Source organism: Struthio camelus, chromosome 8 (assembly GCF_040807025.1).
Source record: "Struthio camelus isolate bStrCam1 chromosome 8, bStrCam1.hap1, whole genome shotgun sequence".
NCBI classification, from domain to species: domain Eukaryota; kingdom Metazoa; phylum Chordata; class Aves; order Struthioniformes; family Struthionidae; genus Struthio; species Struthio camelus.
In genome coordinates, this window is record NC_090949.1 from 33,614,250 (window position 1) to 33,634,582 (window position 20,333).

The 20,333-nt window shown below is 38.2% G+C and overlaps 1 protein-coding gene across 35 annotated transcripts in view; it reads right to left on the bottom strand.

Moving 5' to 3' along the window:
- The window catches only part of DAB1 (DAB adaptor protein 1), a 507,009-nt gene that overhangs the window by 133,587 nt on the left and 353,089 nt on the right, over window positions 1-20,333 (bottom strand). For 19 of the 35 annotated variants that reach the window (XM_009683303.2, XM_068953289.1, XM_068953286.1 and 16 more), the window contains one exon: window positions 14,480-14,592. The exons of 14 other annotated variants lie outside the window; for them this stretch is intronic. The gene's annotated coding sequence lies outside the window, so the exon portion shown is untranslated. Of the gene's footprint in view, window positions 1-1,092; window positions 1,331-14,479; window positions 14,593-20,333 lie in introns of those variants that run through there. 2 more of the 35 variants (XM_068953300.1, XM_068953295.1) reach the window with 1 other exon arrangement.

Consider the following 20,333-nt stretch of genomic DNA (forward strand, 5'->3'; position numbering starts at 1 on the left):
TAGAGGGGACAGAATAAAACCCCAAACTATTGCTATGGAACATTCAAGCCTGGAAATCAAAATGGAAACAACAATTACTAAAAATAGTCTTGACCACATTGTACATCATCTACTTCTTTAAGAAAGCATGCAAGTCTCCTGGGCAAGCAGATCTGCAGCCCTGAACAAACCAGAGAAGTAGCTTCTGGAAATAGTGGGACACCTGGATGCAAACCCCGTGCTCTCCCTCAAACAGCTGGAAGCAGAGCCCCACAGGCTGCCTGCTTCCCTCTCCCTGGCCAACACAGCAGGGAACATCACTCCGACCCCAAGAGGTGAAACTGAGTAAGTTTAAAATAAAAAAATAAAAAAATAAAAAAATAAAAAACTGAGCATTATGCTACCAGGTATAAATACAACATACACCACTCCCTCCTTTAGGCATCTTTTCCTGCTCCGAGATTTAAAACTCACTAAAGGGTTGTTTGTACGCTTTCAAAGAGTATTGCATAAACTGAGCACTGCACCCGAATGAAGCAGGCTTAAAAATTTCACGTCATTCCTCTAATACCGAGAGGCTAGTCATGTTGTGAAACAGCACAGGAAGCTGTTCAGATTGGAGTAAAGTTTCACTGCACTCATAGCGAAACTGAAATTATCTAAATGCTTTTCCTGTAGAAATTGTGTTATGCCAAGACTTTACAACACCCAGATTACAACATCTCTGACCCTGAAGCAGGAAAAGAATTCCTTATTACGTTTTATAAGAACAAACACCAAACAAAACTCACAGCTGCTACAAACCCTACCCAGACACGGCCTGACTACGATCCGACTTCCACTAGCAGAAAACTGTCTTACCTCCATTAAAGTCAATAAAGTTGCCCCAGCACAAAATCAATGGTGTGACATTTGACTTATACTGGCGTAACTCTATTGATTTTCATGGCGTTAGGAGTTGCACCGATTTTATGCTGGTGTATCTGCATTTGTGTCAGTGAAGTTACGCCAGCGTGACGGATGCAAACAAGATGAGAACAACCAACTCCTATATGTCTAAAATATAACGTCATTAACTCTTACAGCTACATGAAAATGCAAATTGTACATTACCAAAGCAGAGTCTTTGGAATTTATTTTTGCAAAGCAGAAGAAATGCTCTTTCGCGATCCTCTCGACACTAAGTGGAAACAGAGTGAAGACTATGAAGGGAAAAAGGACAAAGTACACAGTTGGGATCACAGTATTCTGTAATTAGAGCTGTTAAATGATTACTAAAGTGCAATGGTGCAATCATCACGCTGAGGGAGAGGGAGAAGTATGCAGTCAGGAACATCACCGGGGAGAAGGTAAAAGCAATGTCAGCCCTACCACATTTTATATGTAAATGTAAATTCCTCACAATCAGGATCTGTGCCTTCTAATTGGAAGAGGTGGTTATGGAATTAAACGTGTCCCATCCTGGATAGCTCAGCATGTTTTAAAGCAGCACAGTACGCTGAAGAAAACTTACTCATCTCATCCTTTTTAGAGATAAAACTTACTCATCTCATCCTTTTTAGAAATAACTTAATTCAGCTGCTTTTTTATTTCAAGAACATGCTCTTGACACAGGAAGTAAAACTGAACCAGAACTCACGTTCTCATTCATTTTAGATAAAATGCAGCACAACACCCACACAACATCTAACTTAAGCCACGTTTTGAAATCTGAAGGAGACCTTAAAATGATGGTTTCTAATGACCTTCTTAACGGAGGTGAATTTTGCAATGACTTTTTCAGGCCCCTTCGAGATTTTCTCAGTCACATAAGTTAACCTACACATCACACCCTTCAATTTTCTGAATATTTCCTGACATTAAGAAAGTTTGCTGCAATGTCATAAACAACAGCAAACACCTTTAGACTGGGATCTTTATTCACTGCTGTTTTGCAATACTCAGCCCTTGTTCCCTGACAATAAGTATCAGGAAAACTAATTCAAGAACCTCACCTTGCTGTAAAGGGACTTTTGATTTATTACACTAAACCCAACGACCAGACTTCTAACCAAAGTCCACTGACCAACAGAGCACAGGGGAAAATGCAAAAAACTTTCTGGGACTGTAAGTGCGAATTTGCATATACAAGCAGAAATTACTTTTCACAACGTTGCTGAACAACCAACAAATACCAATATTGCAGTTATTCCAGTAAATGAGTTTTACCTGCAGAAATACTTAAATGCTGAAGTCTTCCAATCAGCAACATAGTTCATAAAAAATAGTCCTGTGCAACTTCTAAAATGAACAATAGTCACTCTCTGGAAAGATTCCAGAAGTGTTCAAGAAAGGCTGATAGATTTGGCTGCAGAAATTTCAAGCCACAAATATTTTCTTGAGTTCATTTCTCTGTTCTCATATAAATTGTGAATGCAGTACTCAGTGTATCCGAGTACATTATACACTGTTCTGCAAGTATCTCTGCTTGACATCAGTAAGAACATCAACTGAAGTAAAAGCAAGGACCTCTCTTAAAAAGTCAGGCTCTAAGCATTTTCTTTTCATGGGTAATGTGTAGTAGTGTTTCTGAATAATAACTGACAGCACTCTTCCCACTGCTGGAAGATATACCACAGAAAAAAATAGACTACAGTATAACCCTCAAAAGTGTGTGGGGCAGGATTCATTTTCTGTATCAGAATTACAGTAGCCATAGAGAAGCACTCCAGTCTGCTATAACCACGCCACTGGAAAAATCTACCTGAGCACATGCACTAGCAGAGTCAAAGCCTACGTGGCTTAGGTTAAGGACATGGCCAAAGCAATTATTTAAAAGAAAAAACAAACAAAAACAAAAGAAAATCAAGACACCACCAGTCTAAAACATCAAGGAAAAAAAAGATATTGAGATAGGAAACTGTTAAGCAGCTAGATGAGTATATGGAAACAAGCGGATAAGGCATCACAAAACCATGCTTATTTTCTAAACATTTTCTAAAATCATCCAAGTAGCCTGCAATGAAGAACTATTCACCTTCTACTGTCATGCTATAGTTTGTTTTCTCTTGGAAGCAATTACAGGACAAATGCCAAGCTACAGAAGGTATTTTTCCAGCAGCAGCATCTGGCTTCTTGGCAGACTCCTCAGGCAATTTTATCGGAAGCTTTAGAAATGCTATTGGGTCAGTCCTAGTTATATTGCTCATGAGCTGTCTGGCAGTTTCTTCCTCCTAGATGTCATAATCCTTCTGATTTACCTTGAAGGAATTAGCACACTTTTATCCATTTAAAAAACACTTCACTTGCAAGGCATTTATGGGCCATCTACAGAGATATGGCAGAAATCACTTGTGTACATGTGCATGTACATCAGGCCAGCGGCATTTCAGCGTACATTGCTTAGTGCATCATTAAGACAACAAGTATGTCCCTGTGCGATGCAAAAACTGTCTATGTGTTTTACGGGTAAACTGAATGTATTTCTTATGATTAAAGGAAAATAAAAAAGCATGAAAAATCAGTCAAAAAATAAACAAACAAAAAAGCTGAGGCAACAGCAAATCTGTGCCTCTATTTAATATAAGCTGCCTTCATAGAGGGAGGACTATGTTGTACCCTGCACGTAAACTCAGTGCTGCCAGCAGACAGCAAGCATAAATTGAAATACAAGTCCACTAAGCCAGGGAAGGAAAACAATTTCTGAGAACCTGCTTGTCATGACTTCTCCATTAAAAGCAGTGCCTCCAAGGGTAGACGGGCAGCAAGGCCACTGTCTCAGTGCATGGATATAAAGACAGAGCACAGCACTTGCTAGACGTCCCTTCCCCCTGCAACCCCAGCAGCTACTATCTACGTTATTCTGCAGCTGTGATCATGCCTAATCTTCATCCAGGAGTATGAAAGACAGGATGCTGTTTTTACCCTCCCTCTTTGCATACCAACAAAATCAAGTTTACAACAGAAAGGCTTTATGTCAGTTTAGGGCAGTCCTCTAGAGTTAATACAGAGGAAACGGATAGAATGCTACAGAAAGCACTGTAAATATTTACAGAGCATAGTAAGGATGGGAGTCTCTTTCTCATAAGAGACTTTGCTGTAGTAACTTAGAAGGAATATACTCCAGTAAAAAAAAAAAAAAAAAAAGTAGAAGATGTGTTCATTACTACATTTTGTAAGACTTTCCTATAAAGATAGGCCTGGATGCCTTTTTGTCCCCCATATTTCTTCTTTAAAGAAGAAATATTTCTTCTTTAAGAGAGATAATAACAAGAAGCTGCCACAAAATCCTGTATCAAGTTATTTTCTAGGAAAAAGAAAATCCTTAACCACACACCTGAACATTACAAGTGCAGGAAATATACTCCTAAATATAATAAAGGGCTATGGATACTGGATTTTCAATAAGAGCAATACATGGAACAACGTAAGAGAAGATTGACAGGGCTAAGAAAGATGCACATATCCAGGGCACGTAAAAAGCCAAACGGAGCTCTGTCATCAGAGGAACGCAACTAAATCCAACCAGACACAGAATCCAGGCTTGGCTAATGTGAATTGACTAATATAACTCCATTTTACGCAGGGCAAAACATATTCTGATTATAGGCCAGTGGTGCTCATAAACTCTAAATTCAGGTGTTATTAGGGCTAGGTGAACCGTTAAGTGAACTAATCTAAATTTCATCCATATCAAAAATTGTACTCTCCACAAATTAACTTCTCAGGCTTAAATCATGTATTCACTCTTATTTAACACCTCTTTTGGATATCCCAATTCATCAGTAAAATTTCTGCAGAACCACTGTATGCACTGACAACACAGTCAGGGTTTCAAAACGCTGGGCAACGGCACACATTGAGAAACCAATTACTTAGGCTCCAGTACACAAACAGAATTTATTGGCACACTAGAAACCAAGCCATATTTTAGAGAGGAGGTAGCACAAAATCCCTTGTTTACAAGCTTGTTTCTGCAAAGCGCTAAGCATTCTCAGTGATCAGGCTTAAAAACTGAACGTTTAAGTGAAAACACTTAAACACACACTGAAGTCTAAACTTACAGTAATGCCCCAGATTTCTATGACTATGCAAATGAGATGAGAGTTACCCATACAGCAATGTGGAGCATCACATCAGACAAAAAGCATTTCCTGGATGCGGTGGTGATCTAAAAATACTATTTCTTTTAAATTGTCTTTGATTATACAGTCTCAACAAGACCTATAAGCTGAGAAAGCAATCAAGAGTAACCAAATGAGCGTACTTCAGCAAAGAAAAACAGCAAGAAATAAGATCTGCACCCATCTTTTATATTGGTCTCCTGAAACATCTGACGCACTTAAAACAACGTACGTTACGTTCAAGGCGTCATACAATCTGATCAGAAGTAAGGACTATGTTACAATGCAAAACTGAGTTGTTTAAGCAACAGAGTTGAAAGCCAGAAGGTGAAGTATATTTAATGCAATTAAAATAGAGGGAATTCAGGAATGTAGAATGTAATTACTCCATTTGGAAGCTAGCCAGGACAACCGGGTTAAGCACCCACACTCTTGTGAGAGTGCCACAGGAACTCTAACGACTAGTAGAGCTCAAGACATTGGCTTTATTCCTCACTTGCAGTAGGGCACCCTTGGCAGCAGAGTGCCCTCTAGTAAGTCGCAGGGAAGTATGCCAACACGTGAATTACCCGAGCATTTCCAGCAGCTCCTTGGGAGCCTCCTTGCAATGCACAGCATTCATCAGGCCCGACCCTGCTCAGCCTGTGCAATCTGACAGGATTTCCGTGCAATATGGTGAGACCATATATGTTTTCCCAATTAAACCTGTTCACATAAACACACATTCAACAAAGTTATTGCCTATGTGCGACTTCAACATTTTGGAGTTGGGTGTTTTTTTTTTTTTTTAAATAATTTCACAGATTAAATAGCAGGCAGCAATAATATTAGTTTTGGAAGGCATGCAATGTTTGTGTTATCCAATTAAGTTAATTAACAAAAATAGTGACAGAGTTAAAGAAATCAGAGATGATTAAGAACTTGAAGACCATCCTACCCATTTTTCTGCTGATGAGGATTTGTTTTTAACAGCATATTCCTCAGTTCTTCATCAAACCATTTTAAATGACAAACAGTAAGACTCGCATCTCTTTCCTCTAGAAGCTTTTGTACATTCGAGCTGATTATCACTGAGGAAGAAGTAATACCAAAGAATACAGGTCCGACCAACTTCAAGCTACTATTCTGAATTAACTGCTGTTAAGAACATCTTGAGCAATTACTCTCTTCCCTTACCGCACACTCATTTCATATACCTGTAATCCTCACTTAGCTGAGCTACTGCTATTAGTGTTAAACCAATCTATCCCCTTTAGGTAAGATCTAATGGTAAAATCGCATATAACTAGGTTTATAACCCAGACTATTACAGTCTCCATTATTCCATATTGCTTATTATTTTGTACTTACAAAGTCAGGGAGATGTGATTTTATTGCTTACAAATCATTTTTACATTAGTCTTATTCTGTTATCACCTCACTCTGCTTTTCCAGATACGCTTTTTGCTTTCTGCATATTTAAGTAGTAATTCTAATTATCCCTACTTGATTGCCCTCCTCTTGCAAAACTTGTGCACAGTATCATCTGTAGTGAATGCTTCATTCTACTTAGATTTTAGAAGCCCAAAATGCATCATAATCTTTGATTTTAAAAAGAGCATTGAGGGTTGGTTTTTTTTTTAAACATATGTACACTGTAGTCCATCTAGATTTCCAGCCATGGAAGCAGGAAACTGTTGATCTAAACATCTTATACTTCCAGTGCAGTAGTAAAGTTAGTAGCAGCTATGATTCATGGTATTTAATGTATTAATACAAAGAAATGCATGTTACATTAGCCCACAATGCAACAATAAAGTTCTAGTCAAAACTGATATTTCTTACAATAATTTTATTACAGTATTTTTGGTCATTTTTATAGAGATTTTGTTGTTGCATTTGCTACCAATATGGTATTTCGGTTTAACTATAAGTGTGCTTGGTAACATCATCAACTGTTAAATCAATGACATTTCCCCTCATAAACTCTCTTTTTGGCTTCTTGTAACTTGTACCAAGTCAAAGTATATCTACCAGACCTGAAGTCTTCCCTGCTGTGCAGCAAAAGCAATTATACAGTTCAACCTCCAGAACCACATCCTGTCACACCCAGTCACAAGATCACCCCTTTCTCCTCCTACCTTGCTCACCAAGCACTCTGCAAACAGCACAGCTTTCCTACAGTGAGTGCCTTTCCCTTGCAATCCAGATTTATTCTAAGCACAGATCTGTTCTTCTGCACTTAGGTCTTACGTGGAAAAAAGTTATATAATAACCGCATCACAATTTATCTTGCATCTGGACAATGTTAATTTTTGCCCTTCTTTAGTAAAGTATTTGACTCTGTTGTATTAATTTACACTTTTATGAATGTGTGCAATAACAGATAATGAAAAGAGGGTAACACAGGTGCACCACAAGTACACTGTAATGGCTTCTTGAATTCAGCTGCATTCCTACAGGAACTGAGAGCCAGACATTACCAAGTTGCAATACTCTCTGCTTAAAAATATCCGGACAACACTCAGTAAGAGGGCAGATTAAGTTTAAAGAAAAGCCTTTGCATGCCACCATAATAATTCAGACCATTTCAGGAAAGGAAAGATAGAAAAATAGACTATGCAAATAGTATAATTCAAGACAGATTCCTCATGTCAAATGGTATAACTTTTCATTTTTTTCATTAAAGAGTTAAGTCTTCTGCTGAATATATCTACACGTATAATCAAACTTCTTCAGTGGTTCTTTTTGAATTATTATATACGTGTTAATATTGCATGCATCGATTGTGTGGATTTGTATATATGTGTACACTAACGTATGCACTCGGGCACACAATATTCATGCAAAAAGGACTAATGGAATTTTTTGACAGGATGCTACCCTGCAAATATTTTAAACATGAGTAGTACTTATGGCTTGGTTCATTAGATAACAATGTTTGCTCTTGTCTGCACAACTGTTGTTGCTTGCATGAGAATGGATGATGTGCAAAGGGCTAATTCACAAACTCAGTTCTTTTCAATTTACCATCTGATCTATCTCCACTGGGAAGCTCAACGGTCACTTACTACAGTCCTCAGAATTATTTGAGCTGAGACCAAGCACCTGAAGATAAAGCACTATAGCTACTTCCACGTGGGACGGGACTCTGGCTACACTCATAATTCCGTACACAGTCCCCCTGTGATCAACCAAAGTCTCTACTTCCAGAGGAGGCATTAACTGTACAGTATCAGCAAACGACACTGTAAGTAATCCTATTCGAAATTTCCAGTGCACATCACTTCCTCTTTAGTCATGTTCCTACAGAAATTTACTAATATAATGTGTTGATATTGCTTTCTTCTACCCAAGTGGCTAAATTTCACAATTCTAGTAAATATTACATATATACAAACATCTGTAGAAGTAGCAGTATGAAAGGATTTAAGTATGGTCACTGAAAGAACTGGAGGAAAGAATTGGGAGAAACAGAAACAACGTGGTCTTATCCCTCATGTCTGTGGCCACTGCAATCAAATATTTCAAATCAAAACAGCAGATAACCCTAAAGATGGGAAGTCAGATACCCTTTGACAGTAACTGCTAGTATGAACAGTGTTATGAAGGGTGACTGCTGTATGCTCAGAAAGCACGCGTGCAGTAAGAGAACTCAAAATTGGCGAGAGCAGACTTACTAGCAGTTCACACACCTTTTACATATGAGTAATCCTATATGGCTGCATTCAGTAGGATAGTACAGAACAGAACAGAGTTCAGAAAAGGGCAAAGAGCACAGGTATGCTTAAAAAAGAAAGAAAGAGACAGAGAGAGACAGACAGAGACTGAAATGGCTTCTCTTAAAAAAAATAAGGAGAACACTAACAACAACAACTGTAAAAAAATAAATAAATAAAAACTTTGTAAATAGCTCAGAGAAGACAGGAAATGGGAGTTCTGGTCTAACATAACACTTTTAATTGGGTTAGCGTGCAGTAAGGGTCACACATGTTGAGAACATGCAACTAGAAGGGCCACAAGAACTGTTTCAGTACTTTCTTGAAACAAGGCTCTTAAGTAAAACTAATTATTTCTTACTCTCACATTTCCCTTGTTTCCTTAAGCTTCTGATATTATTTTGAATATTCTTGTAATATTATATGCCCCTAAAACATATCTAATAAAGACACTAGTTTGGACAAATATCCAAAATTATCCAAAATTATCCAAAAGTCTTAATGTACCACTTTCTGCTGCCAACTTGACATCTAGATTTGTTTAAAATCACTGTAGAAGGCTACAGATTTTTTGTCTGTGAACCGCATACCTTTAGGAATCCCTATTTCTAGGTTGTCTGCAGTATGAGAGTTCTGCCTCTGCTCATGACTAGCCTGGACCCTAATCTGAGCACCCACACTACACACATCATTTGAGGTGAGGACCAGTTATTAGTTTGGGCCTCACGTCCCAATTAGGGTTTGACGTACACCAGCAGCAGGGCTTGCCGTTTCACGTTCTCCACGAGGAATGTAATTCCTACACACCAAAACTGCTCTGCAAACAGAACTAGCATTTGATAAACAGAGATGATCAAAATATGCATACCAAAACCACTTTACATCTCCAAACTAAAACACTAGCATCAACGCAGCCATCGCTTCCTAGAAAACACCAGGACTTCACTATATCATAGCTGTGTCCCACCAGCTGCCGCTCTTCTTCAAATACCCATGAGGCCCCACTACTTCAGGCACCATTAATATTAATCTATTACTGCTATAATCTAGAATATTTACATATAATTACATTACTCATGTCTTAAGAATTTTGAGCAGCTTCATCAGTTGCTTAGTTTCCCTTTCACCAAGAAACCATTGCTCTGTATCCGACTTTCCACTGGCCTCGAAACCTCCCTACCAACAGGGTTCCCTATCTCTTGGTGGTACAGACTAATTCTCTTTCAAGTATCTGTCCTACCCAGGGTAACTTTTAGTAGCAACTTAACACCTTTAAACTCTTTTCTGTAACCTTACTGTTAGTTTATCAGAGCAGTCATTAAGCCTGGGCACTTTGAGACTGATGGATATATCTAAGCTAGCCCACTTTGAGCTAACTGCATTCAATTTAACATTCTCCAAGCACTGACAGTCCCTCATTCAAGCCAAGTGTGAAAGTTTTTAAATTAGCTTTCACAGTTTGATTCACAGACAGCAAATGCAAAATGGCACAGGATTAATTTTTTCCAACAACACAGTGCAACAAAATAGCCCAAAGGCTATTTTGGTTCGTTTGCTTTAACTATTAGGGAAGATTCACAGCACAGAAAACTTGCTCCAACAGAGACAGAAGCTCCAGAGGACTTTCAAAGCTTAATATTGCCCCTATTAATTAGAGTACCATACGTTTGAACAGCCTTTCCACTTTATCACTAGATGTTAAAATGGAAGATTTAAGATAAGTCACACAGATTATTGCTTAAAAGGTGAATATATCAATAGTTTTCTCCAAGCACTGTAATTAGAAGCTTGTAAGTATTTTTATTACAAATCCTATTCTTAGTATTTAATAAAACCTAATGTCAAACTACAAAATGGTCTACATAGAAGTCCATGTTTTCCTTGGAAAACTACAAATCTGATACAAATTCACATATATTCTGGTAGTGTCTCTTTTGATCTGCCTGCCTGCATTAAGATGTAATTTAAAAAAGAAGCTGGAATACTGAATTACCTACTTAAAAAAAAAAAAAATTCATTTATTCATTTCCACCAAACAATAGCATAGCAGGATGGAAGTTTAGCTTTCTCGACACTTAATTTTTACCACAGTTACCACTAGGCATATAGATTGAGTTTATATGGTCAACTTTCTGAACGTACAAAGTCTCTCCACAAAACTTCTAAGCACAAAAATTCCGATTTGAGCAAGTACAGAGGGTACGCATGAGCCTGCAATAACTGGATTTACAAAGGCAAAAGCTTAACAAATTCAAAACCTGCTGAAAAACTCTACGCTCACTGAAGAAAATTTAGTTTTTTCTTAAACTGGAGAAATACAAGTTCTATTAAGAGTTAGACTCACTTTGTCTAAGTACACGTAAGAACATTAGAAAATCATAAATCTCCATTCCTACAATGTCGCTCCTGCATAACAGACTGCACAGCTGCCCTTAAGTAGCCGAAGAAATTACTTACAGCCGGATCTAAAGTCAACTAACTTCAGTGGGAGATCTTCCATTCTCTTCAGAAGACTTCACATAAGATCCTTACACCAAAACCACTCTTTAATTAAAATTAATTTCTCAATAGTGAAAATTCACAGAATAAATGAGAAATATCTTGTTATAAATAGCATTTATAATGAAGAGTGAAGTATTAAATATTAATTTATAAAGACTTCTTCTGCTCCACATGCACAGACGGATTCCAGCCTCAAACTTCGGATCTGACATAGCCCAGACATGCAACTACCATTGGACAAACTATAAAGCTAAAGGTCCATTTCTAAATGTCAAAATATTAGTCACTGGGGTGGATGTAATTTAGGCACTTCCTGGATACTACACTCAAAATACCTACCTCATTTTACAGATAGCCTCTACTTTCTGCTAGGAAATTACATGCTTGCATTACACCGATCAAAAATATCACCTTTATAAATAAGCAACCTCCTTCGTTGAAGATTTGCAAGCAATGAACATCAGAAAAAAATCTGTATTTGTTATATACAACATACTTTTCTTAGGATCTGAAACCACATTGCCTATTTAGTGCAACGTATTGACGTGATACTTTAAAAGTCATCATTTCCGCCAAATGTTGCAACCCTCCTCAAGCCAATCCTTGTATTATGCAAAACTCCAGAGAAGTCGTCGAGACTCAGAGGTGGGTCACGGTCTGTCAGAAGGCAGTCAGACGCAGGATGAGAACCTTCAGAGATATTAGCATTACAAGACCATACAAGATGAATACTAACAGCAGAGTTTCAGTAGATGTTAAAATTGGCTCAGTTTGTAGCTAAAATACTGAGTTGCAATCAGAATCGTCTACACATAACCGAAATAACGGGACCGCAGCTTGTGCTGACATAACTAAATCAGACCCTGAACTATCCAAGATAAGGCTAAGAGCGTGCATTAGGAAGTGCTCACCCAAAATACTGGGTAGGCTTGCACAGTCTCCTTGAAACCTGAGCAGTCACAGCTGGAACAGGAACAGTACTCTTGCCGGCTAGATTAAAATTAACTTTGATACACCTACAAAAGCTAGAATTGCAGCTCTGCCTGGTAGTAAAGAGCAATTTTGATGTGTCTTTATAGCAGTTTTATGAAATCTTTTCTGATGATGCTCATAAAATAGAACACTGAAATGAAATTTCATTGGTTTAAACAGAAACTCTATCCACTCTTAAGTTCATGGCATTATTCAGGCCTGCCTATTATTGAGAAAAGAGTAAATACACACAAAACACAGAACTGATGAGAAACTTTATTCTATTTTGCTAATCCTTTTAGATTATTGGATCTTATGTGCAACTACAGACAATACAAATTCTATACAAATACAATAAAAATGTGCAAAAGACTCACAATCTTTACAAGCTTTTCGTCCTTAAATATAATTCAACCCTCCAAATTTGGAATTTTTCCTTTGGTGGTACAACTCAGATGTGTTCAGAATTAACTTCCAAAACTTGTAAGGCTTTATCAGCTCAGATGTTAAATAAATACAGGTTACTTGATAGCTAGACTTGCCAGACACTGCAAAACAGGTGCAATTCAGACTGCAATTCAAAGTAACAAATATACTTTTCAGGTCATTTCATGCCATGTTATTTTTAATGGACAGAAAATGCATCTACCAAAGATGGCCTTCAACTGGCAAATTGTAACTCAAAAAAACAAGAACTGGTTAGACTAAACGCTATCAGAGAAAGGGTTAACATGCAAATGGTCACTTGATTTACTCTAGTTTGGTACCTGTAATAGTATGGAACAAACAACTTTAAAACAGCTATGTTGGGGCAAGATCTTCAGCTGACATACATGGAGCTATGCCACCTTACACTGGATCCAGGATCTGTCTCTGTGTAAAATTCCTTCATTCACTACATTAAATCATGTTTGCCAGCAACTACATTCTACTAATGGGTGCATAAAGCTATTCTGCACCTGTCGATTGCCAAGGCATCTGCGCAAGCACAATGAAATGGAAAGAAGAAAGCAAAGAACTCTAGCGTTAAAAATAAATCTAAATCAATACGAATAAAAGTTAAGCACTTGGCATGTACGGCTGACTTCCTGCTAAATATAAATGGTATCAAGGCATTTTTTAGGCTAGTACTACCTAAACTGATTTGTTTCATTGTTGTTATACTTTATCAAACAAGATTCGTTGCATTTCACTATTCTAATGCAAAGCAAAGTCAATCTTCCAGTGCAAAATGCTCAAGATTAAACTTTTCTGAAACTCAACAGGTTGATTTGTTTTCTTTCTAGGAAATACAGAGCTGCTTCTGTTTTCTTCCTAAGCACATTCTGATGGTTCCAAGAGAATCACCAGTCCTGGAAGGAAATCTTTAACTCTGTTTTGTGTTACTCCTAACAGTGCTTGGGGATAGCATTTCCATTGCTTTTTACTGATTGTCTCAGAAACCATACAAATCCAAGAAGAGGAACTCTTACTGAATGTTACACTTGCACGAGTAGCTGTTATTGCCAACTCCAGCAGCAGGAGCATCCGTTTACTCACTGCCCAGATTTCATAGAGCGCAGTACAGAAGGGAAGGCAGCCTTATCATTACCTGTTTGTTTTCAGTTTCAGAAAGCTGCTTCCCCTTGCCTTTTCTGTAAGTGTCTACTAATACATTTTTCCTTATTGCACTTCATCTTGAAAATTAATCACCATAAATTCAAAAACATTTTCTTGCAAATCTGTCAGCTTTGTAGTGCTATTTCATTTATAAGACCACATGATGCAGAGCTCTGTATTTGAACATGACATATTTTCACTTTGTTTTGATACCACATTTGAAAATTGCTCCTATCCATCTTCCACTAGAACCAAAACCTAAGTGTTTGGTTCACTGAAACATTAAACGCCAAGTCACACAGACAAGTAACAGCTTTTGCAAGTTAACAGCTAGTGTTTCTTTTTTAAAGGGTCTATAGAAGAGAACCCACAAAAGTGATGCGACTCCACAGTGATTATCCAAACCAATTATTCCTAATAATTTTGGTCATCACATCACATTGAAAGTTAGAAGACTTCATAAACAGGCTGATACTTAAATAAAAAATTGGAAGTGTTTACTGTTCTGATTTCAAAGAAGTAGTACAACGTCAATGCATTTCCTTATGCATGTTTAAGATCAATGATGATTTTCTGCATCATTTGCTACTGGCGGGAGGAGACAAAAAACACAGGCCGTATACTTACATTCCCCATAATGCATCATTTTCTCTCTAAACAGTGGCAGCAAACAGGCACATCCAATACTGTATTACTTTCTTCTCTCATTCATGACGATGTCACACACAGGTTCTTTGATTCTGAAAAAGAAGCATTTCCCAGGTTCTAAGGCGAGTGGTACCCCAACCAATCCATCATGCTTTGTGTGCTAATGATAGACTCATGCATAAGAGACATCGTAAGCACTGAAAGGCAGCAGGCATGAAAAGGAGTGAATCAACTGTCAAGGGTTGTGATCTGAAGGACTGCAAGGCTGTGATTAGAATTTTCAATCAGGACTTCCACAATTCATCACGCTACAAGGGGTGGGGAGGGGGGAAGGAGACTCACTTCTTCATCAGGCGTTTCTGCTATCGGCATAGCAAGTTTCACAGTTAAAACAACAAAATCTTAGTGCCTTATGCTTATAAGCAGGTATGGTTGAATCCTCAGGGAAAGGAGAGGGAGTAAAAAGGTTTTCTGGGACTGCCAAACTATTACTTTTTGTTTGCATACACAAAACTAAAATAAGATTCTCTATTCATAGTGCAGCTTCTCAGCTGATGAAAAAGAAAACGCACATATTCCTCTCCCCTCCGTTCTAGGTAGGTAAACTTTCAGACAACTGAATGAGAAGTAGCTGTGGAAACTTTTGACTCTTGTCTTTAAGGATATGGAAAGGGTTAAAATCCAATAGAAATCTTTAATCAGAATTTGTTAACATTCTCAATGAAACTTCATAGTTTCATTGAGAAAGGCAGAGCTCTTTACAAGGAAAACATTCCCACAGCCTGTATGGAATCACCTGCAACACCTGACGTGCAGCACACAGTCATCTTTTCAAAATCTGAAAAGGATTGATACGTTGACCGAGTGTGTAAGTTCTGAGCAATCAAACATGCAGTCTAACTTTGTTTTCTTTACGATTCTTGCTTGTGTGGATACTACATCAACTGATGTGCTGAAGAAAATGACAATCCTACAACTTAATATCCTCAAACAGGACTCAGAACTGGGTTGATTTTTCTAACTCTGCTACAGTCTCCCTTTCAAAACCCTGAGGAAGTCGCATAAAGATCTTGACACATTTTATTGGTCCTTTCCCATCCATGTAATGCAATAATTCTATTCAGCTGAATAGAAGATTGGCCAGAACTCCTTCCCGGGGAGCAGGAGAAGCAAAGGGGGTGGCTGCCTCTGCGAGACAGCCTTCGCAGATGAGACCCATCCAGAAACGCAGTACAGGGTGCACGTGAACTGAAGTGCTACATATCAATGGCATTGCTGAATCTTTGTCTCAAAATCTAGATCCAAGCAACAGCCAAGGAAGATTAAGGAATTATTTAAAAGCATGATTTTAAAAGGCCACTTTCATTTTAAACAACAAATAAAGCCCAGTAAAGACAGTCATTTGCATAGTTAATATGTTTCAGTTATTGATATTCCTTCAGAGGGTCACTAGCCTTTTTTCTCCAAGTCAGTTAGTTAATAAAGCAACTCTCTACGTATGCAGTTGTAATTGCTTTAATACTCAAAGGTGCATAAGATATCTGGTTTTTTGTTTTGATTTGTTTTTTAAATTCTTCAGCCATACACATCCATCAATACCATTTGCATAAATGCAAACACCGAAAGGGTCCATTTAACTCATAACTAGAAAGAAATCCTTTGAAAATAACAGAAAGAAGTATACAAATTATGGACACACATCACCACATGGGTAAGATCACCTTCTGTCCCTACACCACAACAATCATTATCCATAACACAGATTTCAGCTTTGAGATGCAGCATACACTTGACATTTAGCTGAAGACTGCTCTGAAGAGATATGGTATTTAGGAAATCATAGATTTTTATGGGGAAAAAAGTTTTTTCTCAGGTTCAGATGGGACTTCCTGTGGTTCAGTTTCTGTCCGTTGCCTCTTGTCCTGTTGCGGGGCACCACGGAGAAGAGGCTGGCCTCATCCTCTTGACACTCCCCCTTCAGATACTTGTACACGTTTATGAGATCGCCTCTCAATCTTCTCTTCTCCAGGTAACATGGAACTTACAGGTAACATGGAACTTTTTTCTTTTTTCATTAAAAAGTAAGACCGATTCTACAACAACCTGTTAAAGGAAAACTGTGCCAAAGTATTACTGAAGTCAGATGTGCTGGTTACACTGCTCTATAGACAGAGCTTACACGCAGCTGCAGTAGATCAGGCATCACACAAAATGCCATCTGGAAAGGTCCACCGAGTTCACTGTTTGAAGAGGTGAGGAAAGCTAAGAGGGTATAGCAGTTATGAAAACTATTTTTACTTCATTAGAGACAGTACTGAATGGTCAGGTTCAGTATATTACTAATATCCTGATCCACAAGTTAGTTTGAAAGCTATTCCACCCATCTGTGAGCTGTGGTCTTGCAATTCAATTACTATGCCTTCTTTTCTCTAAATTTCAATCGTGCTTCATTCCTAATCCATCTGCAGCGCTACTGCGGAAACCATTTCAGTGGCTTCTTTCATCATGTCACTCCTTGATCCAGTAGAACGAATATTGGGATTACCATTGTTATCACACATAATATTCTTAAACCACTAATGACTTGCGCTTGTCCCATTTTTGACTCGTGCTATCTACAGCAACGCGCTTTCCTGCCAAACAAGCATCTTCACTGGAGGGCTTCCAGGCTGTCTATATAAAGCAATACCACATATAGTTCTACAAAGCCAATTCTTTGCTGTTAAAATTTCACCTCAAATATATCTTTTATGGTGAAAAGTAATGGAAGAGGAAGAAACTAATAGAAGACATCAATATCCAAGTACTGACACTACTGAGTAGATGATTATCAGCAATGTCCATTCGTGCCGGCATCTCCATATCAGAAAACGGCAAGTGTCTCCTCTACCCCGGGAGGGGGGCAGGGGGAAATGGGAAGGAGGGGCCCCGATCCGTGTGTACAGTTCTGGGGAACAGGATGGTAATATAAATAATAAATGATAGCATTTGTTTCATCTGTTGCACATCAGCTGCTAAAACCTTGCAAATACTCCTGACATCATTAAGAATCATTTCAATCAGTTTTTAGACTATAAATCTCAAATCTAATCTCCATCTCAGAGATCATAACAAAATGTGAAATAGCCTAAGAAAAAAATCAAATGTCATTTCACAGAAAATAGGGATAGATACTGTAGGAAAAGACACACTCCAGACTTGCAAATACTCTCTTTTATGTAATCCTTAGGCATAATCTTCCAGGGGACCTTTTTGATCTTTCTCTTGGCAAGCACATCTCACTGCTTTTCACTGCTGCATATCTTTTTGGCCAGTAGTTGAGCGCACAGTCAGCCGGTCACTCTAGAAAACAGCATTCAAAATATGCAGGAGCAAGGAAGACAGCAACCAAGCAAGTTACAAGTAACACGCTTAGAGATTCTTTTCTGTATTTCTTCATAATTACTCGCAGCCAGGGAACATAACAGATACCTGCTTCTTTAGTGTCTCACCTATATAAGATCAATGCAGTGCAAACACAGTCACTACAGCACTTCATAGCAAGTTCTAACTGCTTCTTAGAGGACTCCCCTCAGCTTTCCCCCAGACATTAAGCAGCTAGCTAAATAGTTGCTATTAACGTATATTTGTGTCTTTTTGCCAAAATCATTCGTAATGCCTACAAAGAACCTACAATGGACTGATCCAAGAGAAGATATAAATGAAACTCTAGATTGAAAAGCTCAGTTAAATCAAGTTAGCAATTTTATCTCCAGGGAGAACAATTTGGCCTGCAGTGGTAAGCTAAATAACACAGTTCAACACATTGAAAATAGATCTGTATTCAGGGTGAATGGACTGTTAGCACAGGAAAAAGACTGGAGACAAAAGAAACGCTGAAGTAGCTCTGCTTCCTGCCCAGAGCACACTTTCTCTCTTTCTTCATCTTCCAAAACTATCATGATCACACATCCATCACCATCTCTTGCATATGTTTCCTGAGAAAGAGACAAAATAGGTCTAAAAATCTATCATAATGGGTGTCATCAAAATAAATAGAAAGTCTTCTGGGTGCAGCACATGCAATAAAACATCTACAGAAATCAGCGTCACGAAGAAGGGGGCTCCTCTGTTGCCAGCCAGTCGCTGCAACGGTCTAACGGCCATCTTTATCATTTCCTACTGCAGACTTCTTCACTTTCCCAGAGTACGTTTAGCAGCGAGTCTGGACACTTCTCCTATGACCAACAAGCAGCGAGTCTGGACACTTCTCCTATGACCAACAGACAAGTCACCTTTTCTCTCCCTGCAGTGGCAGTTTCGGCCAAGCAGTTTTTCACAAGACAATGAAAAGTTCTCTACTGCGAGCACTGAAAGTTTCACTTAGAAGTACTTCCATATTTTTGTAAGTAGCTGCATCTTCATTGATTTTTAGCGCACAGATTTTATGAAACTGTTTGAAAAAAATCTCAGAATTTAGGTTAGAGTAAGTGTATAAAATGTAGGCTAGGCTATCATGGGCTTTCTAGGGAATACTCCACTAAAGCAATTTCTTGACAGGTAGGGTATCTTTCTTCCATAAAAGGAACGACTGTTGGGCACAGATTTTTAGTGGTCTCTGGAGGTTTAAAAATCACAGAAGTAACTAATTTCATTCAAAACTACCTGCTTGCTTCCTCTTGATTTTACATCACTATCAGTTCAGACAGAATACAGACTTGCGCAAAAGAAACGTTGCTACCATTAGCAAAAAACTTTTGTTGAATTTTTTTTTTTTATGTCTTACTGTTGGGTTTGCCATAGAGTATTTATTATTTTGAGTGTACAAAAGTGAGGATGCTTTTTTCAGATGAAAAACAGTGTTTCAAAGTAAGAAAAAAAATCATTACTAAATGGACAAAGCCTAGGGGGGGGAAAAAGAGGGGAGAAGCATAATTTTATCATTTCTATTACCTTAAAGTTGGCAGTGAAAACTTCAGTGTATATCTCAAGCATGCACGTGAACAGTTTTAAAGCAGTGAGATAATATTTCACCAAAGCTTTTGCTCCTATTTGTGCTCCACTCAAGTTACAATTTGCACTCCCACATGAATTCATCTCCATGGACATTCGTACCTCCTGTCCCACTCTGAAGAAGGAGGATTTATTCGTTAGCCAAGCAGCATTCCAGTTCAAACATGCTGCAACATCAACCGAACTTGTCCTGCATACTATTAAAAACTTCCCAGTTGTATATACTGACTAAAAGGTCAAAGAATTTCCAACACCCTTCATTTCAACTCTTCCTATGACTTCTTTTGCAATGAAAGCCCTGCAACCAAAAGGACTCCAAGCTCATCCTTCACAGGGCACACTGCCCATCATATATTTCAGAAACACTATACACAGTGGGGATGACAAGACCCTCTCCAGTGCCTTATCTTTCCTCAAGAACTATTTCAACTCATATGTATGACCTCCAGTTTAAATGATGACTATTCAGTGAATCAGTTACAAGAAAACAGCCAGTTTCATTTCCTTTACACTCCTCCTCAAAGAAATAAATCAGTATCTTGACTGATTGAAATACTTAACTGCCAGTCATTTCGCTTTGTCCCTTCGCTCCCTCACACCAGCCTGCATGAACCCAGCGAGGCTGAGCTGTGATTAAACTGTAATATGTACACCAAGAGCAGTAATTAAGTGAGCATTTTGAACAAATAACACAGTTCTTCATAATGCAGTAAAATACATGATTTGATTTTGTGTATATTTTTGAAAGTCAGTCAAAATAGCAGTGCTTTTCTTTACTAACGCAGTAACATTAGTGCTTAATGGTGGAAAGCACAGGAGAGCAATATATGGTCTACAAATA